The sequence below is a fragment of the Agelaius phoeniceus genome, chromosome 5, assembly GCF_051311805.1.
Source record: "Agelaius phoeniceus isolate bAgePho1 chromosome 5, bAgePho1.hap1, whole genome shotgun sequence".
Taxonomy (NCBI): Eukaryota; Metazoa; Chordata; class Aves; order Passeriformes; family Icteridae; genus Agelaius; species Agelaius phoeniceus.
In genome coordinates, this window is record NC_135269.1 from 49,054,882 (window position 1) to 49,067,864 (window position 12,983).

The window sequence follows — 12,983 nt, forward strand, 5'->3', positions numbered from 1 at the left end:
GTTTTCCAGCTTGAAACACTAGCAGTCCAGGCTAAAGGCTGTTCTGCAGACTGCCAGAAGTTCTCAAGAGTTTTGTTGGCACCCAGGGACTAACTTAGATATAAGCCTGTCATAACTGTGACCTTCTCAGTTGATCATATCTCTGAACCTTTATCCAGGGTGTGGAGTACCCCTGCAGTGCATCTGGGCATTGACAGCCTTTTCCTGGCTATTTATTCCAAGAAAGCCAGGAAATGAAAATGTTTTACACCAGAGGATTCACTCAGAGTAGCCTTAAAGGATGAAGGACTCTAGAGTTGTATAACTTTTTGGCAACTATCAGAATATAGGCATTCATCAGTGACTATTAGTCATCAAAACATTCAGCCTGCTGATCTCCAGGAACCAAAGCTCCAGATGTAGCTTGCCCAGATGTACATGTTGCCAGAAATCCTACTGGCAGGAAATCCCAAGTGAAAAAAACTGACATGGAAACAAACTAGTTGGTGCAATAAAAAAAAAATCTGATCAAAAGGAGCTGGCATATTCTACACAAAGAGCAACTAGATGAGAGATCTCAGATCTGCCTTTAATATTCAAGGAATGACACAAAGCTGTGCACAGCGGACACACTTCCATCTGAAAGGGATGGATGGAGATTTCTGAAATGAAAAGAAGGAATGGGATGACTTTTCATACCTTTTTTCAGTTCCTACCTCTAACTTATCTCTTTATTTCATGATGTTTATGCTCCCATTCAAATGGTATGCATAATTGTCAAGTCAGCTGTCTTAACAAAAGCAGGTGTTCTTACTCTCTGCTAGACAATGATTGATTCAACTACATTTGGAAGCAGCTAGAATTGTGCCAGTTTCATTCTATTTGTGCTGAAACAGTCCAAAGAAACCCATGAAATAAAGATGGTTAGAGATGAAAAACTGGGACAGTTTTTTGTTATATTTTAGCAGGATTTTGGTCTGAACCTGAGTGTGTTTAGAGCATCATCTCTGTAGCTATAAAAATTCCTTTGTATGTGCCTAAAAATATCCTTTGAAGGAGACCACCATCTGAAAATACAGATTTACTCCTCTAGGTTGCAGAGTTGTCTTAGCAAATACCAGTATTCAGCAGAGAGAGGTTAAAGCCAGCTATTCAGTATATTGAGGAAAGCCTTCCTGTTGCAGAGTTCCCAAAAAACTTGGACTTTTCCATGTATCAGTTTACTCCTTCCTGGCTGAGAGACTAAAAAATTTACAGTTGAAACTGTGCTGGTGGATACTTATCCAAAATTAATTTTAAAAAATAAAACAAACATCATTGTCAATTACCTGTTGCATTATAGATTATTGAGAACTGAAACTCACAGAAACCCTGTTGCTGATGGCAACTAGGCAAAATGTAGAGGGATTCCTCTTAGCAATAGCAAAAAAGGATTCAGTCTGAATCCTCAGCTTGAATTGTAGGGATGCTGAACCCTGACTCTCTTGATAAGAAAAATTTCTCATTTAGAACACTAAGCCTTTGTAGACACAAGGAAAAGTAAAACAAAACTGGGAAGAATTAACAAAGATGAATTAATCATTTATTTGTATCAACAAAAATTAAAGGCTCTAACTTTATTTCTTTGCACTAAACATTTTACTTAGTTTCACAGCCATCACAGCCATGGTACTGCCATTTTGTGGTCACTACTGTGATTCCAGCTAGCCCTTCTCCCTATTTCACCATCAGTATTACACCACCCCAACATCTGTGAATTCCTTCATTCACACAGACATGTCGCTGGCTGATAGGAATGCTCAGCCTTACCCCACTTGTTTCATGACACTTACAGAGAATTCACAGAGCCATGCTTCTCTGTTCAGCAGCTTCAGCTCAAGGTATTTCTTTTCCTCCAAAGTCACCTCCATATTTGCTCATCAAATCTTGAAGGAGGTCTGCAATTTGCAGGAGTCTTAAAAAAGTCCTTTCTCTGTTTCTGTTCCAGTCTCTGTTCTAGTCTGCCTCCATTTCAGCAGGAGCTTCCAGCAGTTATGTACGACCTCGAGGATTACTGGCTCCAACCTTTGATCACACATCACCATATCAACCAAACCATAGCACTAAGAGCCACATTCAGTCATCTCTTGGAGACTTCTAGGGATGGTGACTCCACCTCCCTGGGCAGCCTGTTCCAATGCTTCACCACCCTTTTAGGAAGAAAGTCCTCCTGCTGTCGAACCTGAGCCTCCCCTAGTGCAGCTTGAGGCCATTTCCTCTTGTCCTGTCTCTGGTTCCCTGGGAGAAGAGGCCGATCCCCCTGGCTACAGCCTGCTTTCAGGTGGTTGAAGGGAGCAGCAAGGTCCTCCCTGAGCCTTCTCCTCTCCAGGACAAACAACCCCAGCTCCTTCAGCCATTCCTGTTCCTCATTTCACTCACTCTCTAGACCCTTCACCAGCTCTGTTTCCCCTCTTTTCCAGCACCTCAAAATCCTTCCTCTCATGAGAGGCCCAGAGCTGAAGCCCCACTCGAGGTGTGACCTCACCTATGCCAAGTACAGGGGTAATAAAAGCACTCTGTTCTTCTCCCTCTTCAATAATACTTCATAAGCTTCTCATAGCTTGCATTCATTTTTGTCTCCATTTACAAACACCAACTAGAAGCAAAAAGCCTTTACTTCTTCAAGGAAACCAGATAAAATGTGACTTAGAAAGTAACAGATAACCATTCTATTGCTCTGTATTGAGTTCTGGGACTATTTTTCTAAATTCCAATCAGGTAATGGCTATGTGATCAGATAACAATGTATTAGATCCAGTTTATTCAGTATATGGTGCTACTTGCCATGGCTCCAAGAGTCACATCCAATGCAAATTTTAAATTGCTTCTCAAAACTAAGCTGTCCTTCTGGGTTAACAAACACTGCCATCTATGAAAATCTGTTAAAAAATGACACTTTTATCTTATATGGATATAGAAACACCAGATTATTTGTCAGTCAAGGATAGGTGGGTAGTTGAGGCCCAGATGAGCAGTCATGCTGATTGATTTTCATGGCACACACTATCAAATTTCATATGTATAAACACCAAATAATTTTCAGAGGCAGAACATAAGTCCCTTAGGAACTTTACAGTCAGTGACTTAATTTTGCATAAAGAATGTAACAGGTGCAAATACTTGGCATAAGGCATGTCTGAATATTTCTAAAGCCAGTTCAATAATATTGGAAAGGGGCATGAAATGGAATAGTTCTCACAAAAAGAGCTGTCTGCTTCCAGAACAAATACACATGACAGAAGTAGAAACACTTTCATTTTGCCCTGCAGGATTGCCTATCCTAGGTCTCTTCAAAGGGCTGGTTCTCATGGTAAAGAAATAAGATGCAGGAATTTTTTTTTTGCATAGCCAGATGTGAATTCAAACTTTGTGGTTCTCTATTGTGTGGTATTTCTTGTGGGAATGAGCTGTATTTATCGAATTAGAGTAATTTATTTTTCATTTCTTCTACTGGTAACGATTTTGTAGTTAAACACAACAAAATGCAGAAAAGCATAAGTGTAATTTAAAATGTTTGGCTGAAAAAAATGGTATAACATACTCCTAGTTCAATGGTTCTGATCCATGTAGTCACCACAGCTATTGCAAAACATTGGGTTTTGTTTCTAGTAGAAATACTACAGCAAGCCACAAAGTCTCATGGAGGTTATACAGGGTAAAAGTAATGAATCAGGTAACAAAATATCTCCTGACCAAATGGTAATCCAGGCTGACCATAATCCTGTTTTAACCAAGTCTGGTCTCATATAATTTCCTGTGAGAATTTGTAAATTTGACACTATGTAAAAGCTTTGCTAAAAACAGGCCTAATTCATAGAAATCTTTGGTCATGGTGCTGTTACTATTCTGTACTGAATCCTGAATGGAAGTTGAAGGTGGGAAGTGGGACCTACACAGACATCAGCTCTCCACTGTGGATATATTGCAGTTTGTGTCTCCAGGCAGCACAGAATAGCTTAGACGATGAAAGGAGAGCATGGAGCCCTTAAGGAAGTCAAAACTGAGCCCAGAGTCTAAGATCAAACCCCCTGCCACTCCCCCAGGGATCTGTAAAGCACCTGGGGCTGGCTGGGAGGGCCCTGGGAGAGCTGGTGGGACAGGGGCAGTGCTTTGTGGGGCTGTGTCTGGGGTCACAGCAGTGCACAGCTGAGACACCCCAGTACCGGTGTTCACTGTGCCTCCACAGCCACGCTTGCTGAGCAGTCCCAAGCAGGGGCTGAACATCCTTACTGGAACCTAAAAATGGCACTGTCAGGCTGATGAACCTCCATAGTGAAATGTGGTATAATTTAGGATGTATTTTTCTGACTTCCATGACATCAGAACCCTTCCAATGTTGTATATAATTATAAAAATGTCTCTCTGAGTTGTTGCTGAAAATACATGGGCTGTTTTGTTTTCAAAAAAACAACATGTTCTTTCCCTCATGTTTGTCTATTTTTGGCAGGTTCTGTCATGAAAACTGTGGTGATTATCACAGCTGAAAGCTCAAGTAAGACTGAAGATTACACCCTCTAGCCTGAAGTTTTATAAAGGTATTGAGCTTTTAGCTTTCCTCCCAGGATTACTACAGATTCTCTTTATGTAGTACTCCAAGCAGATGAAATACACTACTTTTTCATAACTGGTGCTGTCTAAGATCTTACTAGCAGTATCCACAGAGTAAACTATCACTGCAGAGGGAGATATGCAGCAGCAGAAAGGGAGTAGGCACTGAAATACACCATGCAGAAGCCTGAGTAATGGGCAAAAAATGGGAGTGTAACCCTATGACCATATTTAGTTTCCACATGTGAATCTTGGCTGGCTGAATCCTACCCCAAATGCCAGTGAGGCCTGAGAAGCTGGAAATCTTTTGCTCTGTGCATACAAGCAGAGTCATGACTCATGCAGAAGAGAAACAGTTTTCTTTTGCAAGAGGAACATTTTTCCTTATTGACCAGGGAGACACCCGAAAATAGCTTTGCTTTCTGAGTGATTCTATCAATTCCACAGCAGCACTGTGGAGGTAAGAAAAATCAAGAAAAGCATTTACAGCTCCAGGAATTTGCTAATTAGAAGTGGAAATCTCTGTTTAAAGACAGCCAATCATAATCACTATATAAGTCAACTCACTGAAGACAGTGAATTAAATTGAGTGTAACTTGGACTGTTCAATAAATTTCAAATGTCAGGCAAAGAAATGAAATTAAAGACCAAATAATAATAATGCAAGATATTTAAAATGTGCAATTTAATGAGTAGGGAGCTCAGTGTATAATCACATTTGCACTGGGTATTATTTCTGGTGTGGTACATTTTCAGCATTAAAAGTGATGCATTAAGGTTCTGCAGATGATAGAGCTCTCTCTATCACAGAATGATTATGTTTCTTGGAAAGGAAGGACACTTCAGAGAATCTCAGATTATGGGAATTTGTTTCCACCAAAGCTGTTGGAATTTTCCGAGTTACTTCAATGGAAAGTGAAGTAAGCCAATGAAAATCCACCCCACAGTGAGAGAGAATATCATTAAAAGGTGTTAGCGATCAGAGAGCAAAGCAAACAGGACCCATTTTAGTGCTTTCTCTTTTTCTCTCCTGATTTGCTCCAGTGACCCTCTTCTTCCTACACTTACGAAGGACTTACGAAGTCAGAAGAGACCTTAAAGATAATATAGCTCCAACTGCCCTGCCCCAGATGGAAGCCAGCTCCTCATGGGCCACCCCGAGCTCCCCAAGCCCGGCGCTCCCCCCGCGGCTCCCTCGCTGCCATCCCGCTTTCCTCTCCCCGAGAGCGGCCGCAGGAACCGCCCGGGCAGCCAGGCAAGGCCTTTCCCTGACAATACCCCTTCGGTTCTCCTTTAAATCCATGGCAACGCAGTGTTTTATTTTTGTGTCTAAGGAGGGGGAGCGCCCGGAGCCGAGGCGGCTCTGCCGGGCCGAGGCTGCCACCTCCCGGCCCTCCCGGCCCTCCCGGCCTGCAGCCCGGCCGGGGCCGCCTCTGGAGCTGCCAGGGGAAATCACTGGGTGCTGCTGCTGAAGCCCTTCCTCTATGTATCAAAACACCCCGCTGTACATCATCTAGCTGCAGTGCTCTGCTTGCTCTCTCGAACTTACGAGGCAGTAAGGAAGCATTTAAAATTATCCATCACTTTACAGTATGTCTGGGATAAAAATGCTACAGGAAAAATCCTAATGTGAGAAATCAATTCTAAATAAGAGAAAGCAAAAGAAATGGACTGTAACATAGCAGCTTAAGGAGACAGCTTGGTAAAAGCACGTTGGTAAAATTACTTCCATTTACATTTCATCTGATAAAATAAAGTTCGTCAACCAGTTTGTGGGTAGAAACATACCCTCTGCTCTCATGTTAATAGGACTGCTTCAAAAAGTCATCTGTTACGGCAGGTGTAGAGGGAAAAGTAATTGGAAATAACCCCAACATAAGAAACACACGATGCAAGTCCTGAGGAGGGTCATGAAGGCAGTCAGAGGGCTGGAGCACCTCTCCTATGAAGGCAGGCCAAGAGACTCACAGGTGTTCCACCCTGAGAAGAGAAGACTCCATGGAGACCTTAGAGCAGCCTTCCTGTACATGAAGGGGGCCTACAAGAGAGCTGGAGAGGGACAAGATCGTGTAGTGACTGGACAAGGGGGAATGCTTTAAAGTGAAAGAGGAAGGTTTACATTAGATATTAGGAAGGAATTATTTACTGTGAGGGTGGTGAGACACTCGAACAGGTTGCCCAGAGAGGTTGTGGATGCCCCATCCCTGGCAGTGTTCTTTGGGTGAGGCTTTGTCTAATAGAAGTTGTCCCTACCCATGGCAGGGCAGTTGGAGCTATATTATCTTTAAGGTCTCTTCTGACTCAAGACATTCTGGGATTCTATGATTTTATGGAAAGACTCCCTTGAGAACAGCAAAAATGAATCAAGCAGTGTGAACCACGGATTGACTGAAATCAGTAGCAGGGTTTCCACACCAGGAAAGTGTAACCAAAAACAAAATAGGGAAGGCACAAATTTACATACCTGTTAATCATTCATAGCAGTGAGATAAAGCTAGAGCAAGACTGAAAAAACATTTTTTTTTTCCCCTGCCTGTCTTTCCTGAAAATCTTTGTTGAGACTGAACTGAGCTAGAGGCTCCAAAAATGCCAGGTAGTGCTGTAGTAAAGCTAATGCATCAGGTGAACCCTTTAATGCTGTGCTGTGCTTCTGAGACTATAGGGGGTTAACCCTGGCTGGGTGCCAGGTACCCACCCAGCCTCTCTACCACTCTCCTTCTCTGCTAGAGAGTCCAAATACAACAAAAGGCTCACAGGTCAGGATAAGGACAGGGAAAGATCACCCATTACTGTCATGGGCAAAACAAACTCACCTTGGGGAAATTAACTGAATTTCTTACCAGTCAAATCAGAGCAGGAATATAAGAAATAAAACTAATTTTTAAAACACATTCCTGCCACTCCTTCCTATTCTTGGGTACAACTTGATTCCTGAATTCCTGACTCCTATCCCCAGGCATCACAGGCAAATGGGGAATGAGAGCTGTGGTCAGGTCATCACATGTTGCGCCTGCCACTCCTTCCTCCTCTGCTGAGAGGACTCCTCACACTCTTCCTCTCCTCCAGCATGGGCTTCTCTCTCCACAGGGCCACAGGTCCTGCCAGGAGCCTGCTACAGCACAAAATTCCCATGGGATCCTGTGGAGTAGATAAAATATATTTCCCATGGGAGATGATAGTTTTACCTGTAACTGCTACTTTTTGCAAGCATATGAGCTCCTTTAGGGTAACAGCAGTGTTCTGAGAAGCCCAGCCCTCTGCACCAGAAGCACTGGTGCTGCTGGTGGCACTCCCATGTTTGCTCTAGTTTTAGAGGAATAATGGGCAGGAAAACACCAAGCTTGAGTAGTTGCTGGTTAACATCTGGCTGTTTGCTTCTCCTTCCAATATCACAAAACAGCCCTAGGCCTCAACTCACCAGCTGGGTTCAATCAAGCAAGCAGATCCTCTGTTCTCAAAGCCACACTAGGCACCAGGAGCAGATTGGTGACTCTGGCACAATATGTATTAATAAATTAAAGCATCAGGCTTTGCATTTGAATAGGCCCTTTTCTTTGGCAGATCTCGAAATAATTTCTAAGGAAGGGCAGGCGTTATTATCTCCATTATGGGGCTATGTTATATGACAGCTCTCAGTTGGGGACTGGGCAAGATCTTGGCTCTCCAACAAGGAACAGCTGCTCCCCCTGGTTAAATGCCACACACCAGCAGCCCTGAAAGCTTTCAGGTTCTGGCCAAGCACACAGAGTGCCTCAGCCAGATGGGCAAGAGCAACTGCTGGAAGGCTGGTCCTGTTACCCAGTCAATACTTGAGGTAACTAAAACTTCACAGAAGACTTGTCCAGAATTCTAGACAAGCAGCACTAGTTTTTAACATGACTTACCTATTTAAGTTTCTTTCCTCCCCTATAATCAGTTTTGAAATGATCCTCACTTCTCCTTAGTTTTCAAACTAACCTGCTGTCCAGAAGACATACACTATTTTATTTGAAAATGTTCTGTTAGGGAAAGTTTTAAACCTGTTTCCATTTTGGGGGTTTGCTACAGGCTTTAGAATGTTTCTATAATGCTTGAAAAGATGGTGTCTTTGCAGAAGGACTATCCTGCAGGGAGCCTGCTTCCCCTGCATGCTTCCTATGTGAACACACATCATAGCCGATGCTTTAGCCATTGGGTCATGTTATATGTTAAACCAAGGATTTATCACAGTCCTTTTTGGTTCTTAGTTAAAATGCCAAGTTGGCTTCTCTCCCGGTTCCCTTTGCAAAATATAAATAATGTGTATTTCCAGTTAATAGTTCATTAAATTACTTTGAGTCTTACACATTAACTTGGTCTTTTAACTAATGAGCCAGAGCAATGCAAGCTATGGTTTGCAGACCACAGCACAGGTTATAAGCACCTTTACATGAGCATCCATTAGCAAGGAGAAGAGCTGCTTCCCAGCACAGAGGCAGTTCAGAAGTTACACGTGCACAATACAAACAAGCACACACAACAAAAACAGACTCCTGCTGTTGGATATTGGCATTTGTTGTCTCTGACAGCTGCTCTGAACCAGATGGGAAACAGCCATTCCAGTTCTGCTGAAAGCCACATCCCAACACCAGCATCACTGCTACTCCCAGGCTGGCATCTCAACTGAAGGGCAGCACAGCAAGTGAGCAACGGAGCCAAATCCCCTCTCCCCGGGGCCAGTGTCATCTCTCCAGGAAAAAACTGAGGCATATTTGATGTGGAGAGGAAAGAAGCAGAGAGAAGTAGGCTTTTAGATGCTGTACTTGGAAAGATATGACCACATTTGTTCTGAGCACAAAGAATGTCTGGGTCCAGTGTTGACAATCTGGCAGTGACTGAATGCTGTGGAGTTCACTCAGACGTGATAAACAGAAGGGGAAAAAAAAGTAACAAGTCATCACCAAAAGCAGTACTGTCCAACCCATGAGTCAAGCCCTCTTAGTGAGGCATGACAGCATTAAAGATAAGATATAAAAGAGAGAGCAGAGGTACTGCTGACACTCAAGAACAGAAGAGAGAGAATTGTTAGGTTATGTTTCTTTACTTCGTCTTACCCTCTCAGGTCCAAGTCTCAGAGCAAAAGATGCAGCTTGGTAGGAAGGAAATAGAGTGCTATAGATCTCTGAGGACAAGGACACCAAGGAATCAAGGGTCATGGGATGTTGGAGGAGGGGAGGAACAAAGAACACAATGAAAAGCTACAGCTATAAGGCATCCTAACACCAATCAACCATTACTGCCCTGGAAAAAAGTAATAATCTGAAACATTTCTACATTTTTGATAGTAAAACCAGTGAAATCCAATACAGTATTACTAAAACAGTCGGGTTCAGCTCCACCGAAGTCCAGTGACATTCTAAAAAAAAAGATTAATAAATTCTCAGCCCTTTAAATTAGGTGTTTGCAGTTATTTTTTTTTCCTCAAATTCTATCATTCTGGGACCCTGCACAGAGGTAAGCTTACAGAGATAAGCTGTAAACTGATCACACATTAAAAAACCCACTTAAGAGGAGAGGTTTGGAACATAGAAGCCCACTTCTGTAAATTTTATGTATATCAGCAACCTGATACTCATAAAAAACCTTTCTGTTCTATAAATAAGTGTGCTTCCCTAGGTCCATCAAATTACTGATTGTCTCAAGAGTATCAAAGCCAAAAAAGAGAAAGCTCATATCTTTCCCTTTTGTTCAAATTTGAGTATGTTATTATATTTCTGAGACCCTTTTGATGTTCCAGTTCCACTGCATAACAGACATCTTGTAGTTTTGTTAAGTTCAAATCTGTGTCTGTTTTATGTTTTAATAGCTACAAAATGCAGCAGGTTTTACAGTGAATTTTTATCTTTCCCCAGTCCTCTTGGAGAAGTCATCCAAAATTGGATATTAGTTGATCATTGACTGGATTGTACTGTTTTTACTCAGAATCTTCAAGCTTCTTTGGGAATAGCTCCTATAAATTCCATGTCAGTCTCAGCAATGCTGTAGTAGTGATGACCTGTTTGACCAGCAGAAACAGTGTAATACAAACATTAGCTGTTGGTCTTGACCTTTGCTAAAATTCAGATGATTTCTACATTTGGAAGATAATCATCATTTACCTGTGGGTTGATACTCCAGCTCATAAATTCGAGGGGTTTGGTTTTCATTAGCTTTGGGGTTAGTCTAGGATATATGCTTTTAAATGCCTTTGCTGTTTATAGGTTACATATTCTAGTCCACTCCCTTTAATGCCTTTCATCCAGTGTGGGTCATGTCTAGACTTGAAAAACCTGCTAGCAAGAACAACTGTAGTCATGAAACATATAAAAACTGACACATTCAGTTCAGCTGGTTGCTTTTCTGGAGTCCCAGGATTCACCTCATCAGACAAAGATGGGAGTAAAGCTCTCCTCCTACATGAGCAATGCAAACCCCAGCAAGTTTTGATGGGCTGCTACAAACACCTGCCCCTGGGCAGGGGTCCTCTCACAGCTTTAGACATCTGTTGTACGGATGGGCTGTCTACAGAGGGAATCTATACATCTGTATGGTTTTTTTCACTGACTGCAGAAGGAGCCATGATGATGAGCTTGGAGTATCCTGACTTTGCAATGGCCATCAACAGGGGAGGTGGATCCATCCCCACTGGATCCAGAGATGTTCTTTAATACAGCAGGAGCAGAATACTGCTCCCAATATGAGTAAATAGCTTAGTCAAGTGGACTACATTTTTCCCCTTTCATAATGGTGGAGAATCATCCTGAAATAATTTCTGAAAATGGAAACCTAAAATAAATATTCTCCACTGGGCAGCAGTGCTGACTTCCTTCCCTAATACATGATTAAATCATCAGGGTGCAGAGAAATATTAACATGCAGACAGAGATGTGCTGCGTGCAGAAGAATAAACCACAGCATTGGCTCATCTTGGTGAAACACAGACAGGAGCATGCTGCACATAGAAGAAGACATGAATAAAATAAGTTGCTTGCATGCACACAGACCCACACACCATGCTTGTACACAGCTGAATGATAACACCCTCAATATGCAAACCAATATACACAAAGTTAACACATGGGCCAGATGGGAATGAACACATAATAAAAATGGCAACTGCATACTCATACACACCAAAGACACATATATAAATAATAAGCTATAATAATTTTAAATGCTAAGAAGTAAAAAAACCCCAACTGTACACAAACACAGAAAATACCCAGTGAAATTTTCTGTGCCCTTGTGACTGATGTGGTCACACTTTAGGTCCCATCAGGTGGAATTATAGAGGAGGAATCAACAAATGGCATAGGAAAATGCACTTCTCAAAGGTATCAATTTGATGAGTATTAGGCAAAATGAAATATGACAGCCATGCACTGACCGAAAACCTTGGGAGGCTTCTTCTGCCTCAGAAGCCATAAGAGCAAAAAGGGTGCTGGAATAGCAACCCTGGCAGGGCAGAGGCACAGAGCAACCTTCCCCAGGCTGCAGCTGGGTCATGGGACTTGTGTCAGGTAGGAAAATTATTGCTTACACTGCTGGAACTGTCAGATACAGGGACTAGAGACATCATGCAGAGAAAAGAAAAATCAGGAAATCATTAGCCATGATATTACACCCACAGCTTCTGGGGCGGGTGCAGGTGTTTGGCTCCCCACTGCTGGGGGGAGCTCAGCTCCTGTGGCACCAGGAGAGGAGGGGCAGGGGGCAATAAAAACAGGGGTGATAAAATCAGAAAACAAAGCTCTGCTCAACAAGCTATGCTGACAATTTACTTTCCTCTGGAAAATATGCACACACTGGGAGGAGCAGGCTGCAGACCTGCTGTGCTCTCAAGAAGGATGCTCGCCCTGGGGTAGTGCTGCTGCAGTGAATGCAATGGGAACCCTAGCAAGGGGTCCCCCAAAGCTGTAGGAAAAGATCACTTTGTTCTGAGAAAATGAGTGACCACAGTAAGCTGTGTTTGTGCAAAATTTTTGTACTCAAAGCTGAGGTGTGGGGAAAGTGCTGTGAACCAGTGTTAATTTAACCACTCAAAGTTCAATTAACACTGGCACAAGTTGCCCAGAGAGGTGATAGGTGTCCCATCCTGGGATATTTTCAAGGTCAGGTTGAACCTGGAGATGTCCCTGCTCAGGGTTAGACCAGATGACCTTGGACCTTTCAAACCAAAGTATGCTATGATTTATATGGAAAAACAACTCCATCCCACAAAATAACCATGGATGGGATTTCTAGGCCCAGAACAAAGAAAGCTTAAGGAGATTTGTCAGGGAAAAGTGACATATGTTTGTGGACAAAAAGCAATGAAGAAGTAATATTTTCCACATCAATAATAAAGGACTTTTACTTGGTGCTTTTACCTGAACGGATCAATGAAGGTTACAAATGTTATGGATAAAGCAATATATTCA